Source organism: Mus pahari, chromosome 10 (assembly GCF_900095145.1).
Source record: "Mus pahari chromosome 10, PAHARI_EIJ_v1.1, whole genome shotgun sequence".
In the NCBI taxonomy this organism is placed as follows: domain Eukaryota; kingdom Metazoa; phylum Chordata; class Mammalia; order Rodentia; family Muridae; genus Mus; species Mus pahari.
This window is the reverse complement of record NC_034599.1, coordinates 25,734,390-25,737,194: the sequence shown is the minus strand read 5'-3', so window position 1 is coordinate 25,737,194 and position 2,805 is coordinate 25,734,390. Positions and strand designations below refer to the sequence as shown.

The 2,805-nt window shown below is 43.7% G+C and overlaps 1 long non-coding RNA gene across 1 annotated transcript in view; it reads right to left on the bottom strand.

Moving 5' to 3' along the window:
- LOC115064829 overlaps window positions 1-2,805 on the bottom strand; it is a 36,710-nt gene that overhangs the window by 33,533 nt on the left and 372 nt on the right. The window lies entirely within an intron of this gene.

The following is a 2,805-nucleotide window of genomic DNA, read 5'->3' as shown; positions in this document are numbered from 1 at the left end:
CCGAGGCATACCTCTCACCAGAAGGGATACCGAGGCATACCTCTCACCAGAAGGGATACCGAGGCATACCTCTCACCAGAAGGGATACCGAGGCATATCTCTCACCAGAAGGGATACCGAGGCATATCTCTCACCAGAAGGGATACCGAGGCATATCTCTCACCAGAAGGGATACCGAGGCATATCTCTCATCAGAAGGGATACCGAGGCATACCTCTCACCAGAAGGGATACCGAGGCATACCTCTCACCAGAAGGGATACTGAGGCATATCTCTCACCAGAAGGGATACCGAGGCATATCTCTTACCAGAAGCTGTTCACTATCCTCTTGGGCCCTTCCTAAATGTTAAATCCAGGAATTAGAGAAAATGACCCGAAGTTAATGTTGCATACTGTGAAGTATCCTGGCTACCTTGACCAAATGCTCTTACCTTGCAATCCCAGGAGCACTGCCCTGTCCCTGCTCCTGGTGGAACAGGCAGGCGAACACTTGTAATTATGTCCATGTATGTGCTCAGCTTGGGTCATGCTGGGCTTTACTGAGCTATACTCTAGTTATTGGCCTAGCAATGAGGAGACATGGTAGAGTCAGTTTCTGATACCCTCCTGGGTACAGAGACTGCAGATAAAAAGCCGTTTACTTAAATTCTTTTAAAAGTTGGACTCCAAACTGATCAATTCTTTCTTGGGTCCATCTTTTAAAAAAATACAGTATCATATGCAGCTGAAAAAAAAAATCAAACCTTCAATTTCCAAAATTCTGTCCAAGTTTACATGTTCATCAGATTCACTTTCTGTCTTCGGAGTGAGTACTGGTTGTAGGCTTGCCTAATAATTCACTACCATGTGACCCATGCTGATATTTCATCTGCCCTCTCAACTAATTTCATTGTCATTCTTTCTAGTCTCATCTACCCACTGTTCAGTTTCAATTCCTGTCACTCACTTTTTTTTTTTTTTTGGTATCAATATCTATGCCATTTGATTATTGTTCTAGGAAAATTACATAACAAATAGTGACTAGATCTCATGCACCATAGAACATTAGTGTTTTTGCATATATATGTGGTATGTGTTTGTATGGCATACATATGCATGCAAGTATTTGTACGTGTGTGTGTGTTTGTGTGTGTGTGTGTGTGTGTGTGTGTGTGTGTGTGTGCATGTGTTTGTGGAGGACTGAAGTTGATGTAATTTTCCTCAGTTGCTCTTCATTTTATTCTTTGAAACAGGGTCTCTCAGTTGAACCCATAGCTCACCAATGAGACAAGTCTAGCTACCAAGCTTGCTGTGGGGATCCCCTGCCTCCACTATCCTAGGGCTCAACTCATAGGAGAGCTGTAGCCCCTCCCTCACATTTATGTTCTAGTGATCTGAAGTCTGTTCCACACATCTCCTGAAACACCCTCCCAGCCTCACTAAACTGATATCCCCCCTCTGTCTTTTTTTTCTCCCTTCCCTCCTCCCTTGCTCCTCTTCCCTCCATCCTCTCCTTTCCTCCCTTCTTCCCTTCCTTCCTTTCTCTTTCATCCTGAGCTTCTCTGGGTTATCAGAGCCAAGGGGGAGCCAGCTGGGGCAGCTCTGCTTTGCATGTGGCTTATCAGTCTCCTGGGACTCAACAGGCCAGCAGGGATGGGCTCTTTATGGGATGGTGACAGAGGAGCAGGAGCGAGAGTGCAATTGCAAAAGCACTTCTCAAGACGTTGTACTTTGCCATTGGTCACAATGAGTCTTATGGCCAAGGTGAAAGTCAAAAGGCAAGGATGTATGCTCTACCCAGGAACACAGTGAGGAAAGGGAATAATTATTTCAGAGCTGTCACCTCTCAGTTCTGCCATTGACCCTCCCAATCTTTGTAGTAAACCATGTATTTATTTTGTAGGTTGAGTTCACTTTCAATGACTCTTTTTAAGTAAAAGAAATTGAAAATTTCATGGAACTAAACGGACTTTGTAAATACATGTGGGATGTCTTTTGCAACTTCCTTCCTTCCTTTCTTTCTTTTTCTTTGTTGTTTTGCAGTAAGGTCTTGCTATATATCCCAGGCTGACCTCTCACCTCTGGCTCCTCAGTGCTGGGATTAGAGGCCTGCACTAACATACCTGCTTCTGCAACTTTCTGAGTTCTCTGTGAAATGCCACAGATTATAGCTGTCGACATGGTCTATACGTCACATGTCCCCAGGAGAAAGAATTTCTTGCCTGTATGCTAGCCATGTTCCCTTTGTGTCTGTTTTGGACTCTAGAGGAATCCCCCAGCCCTACCTCAGCCCCCCAAACAGCCTGGTAGCCAGCAGCTCTGTCCTTAAGTCTCTCTTTATTGACTACTGACTCCGGATCTGGAGTATGTTAAGTGCATCAAATGCACCAACTCAAATCCTCATCACAATATGACAAGGAGGGCCTAATTGCTTCCAGATCTAGAAGTGTAAGAAAGGTTTGAATTGAGGATTAACTAGTTCAGAAACCAGTACACTTACCCATCAAGATATCACCCTTTTTGCATTCTTTATATTTTTGTACCGTTTGAATTCCTTCTATCTCTATTCTCCCATCCAAAAAAAAAAAAAAACCAAAGAGAGAGAGAGAGAGAGAGAGAGAGAGAGAGAGAGAGAGAGAGAGAGAGAGATTTTGTTGTACCAAGTTTGCATGTGCTGGAATGAAAGGCCACCACGTTTGGCTCCCATTACATTCTGCATTTAAAAGTTTCTATTCTTCTATATGGGCCTCAGGATGATGGTACAAAGTCCTCTCCACTCTGATATTCAACTCCCTAAAAATCCCTTGGTAACAGGATTTTTACTA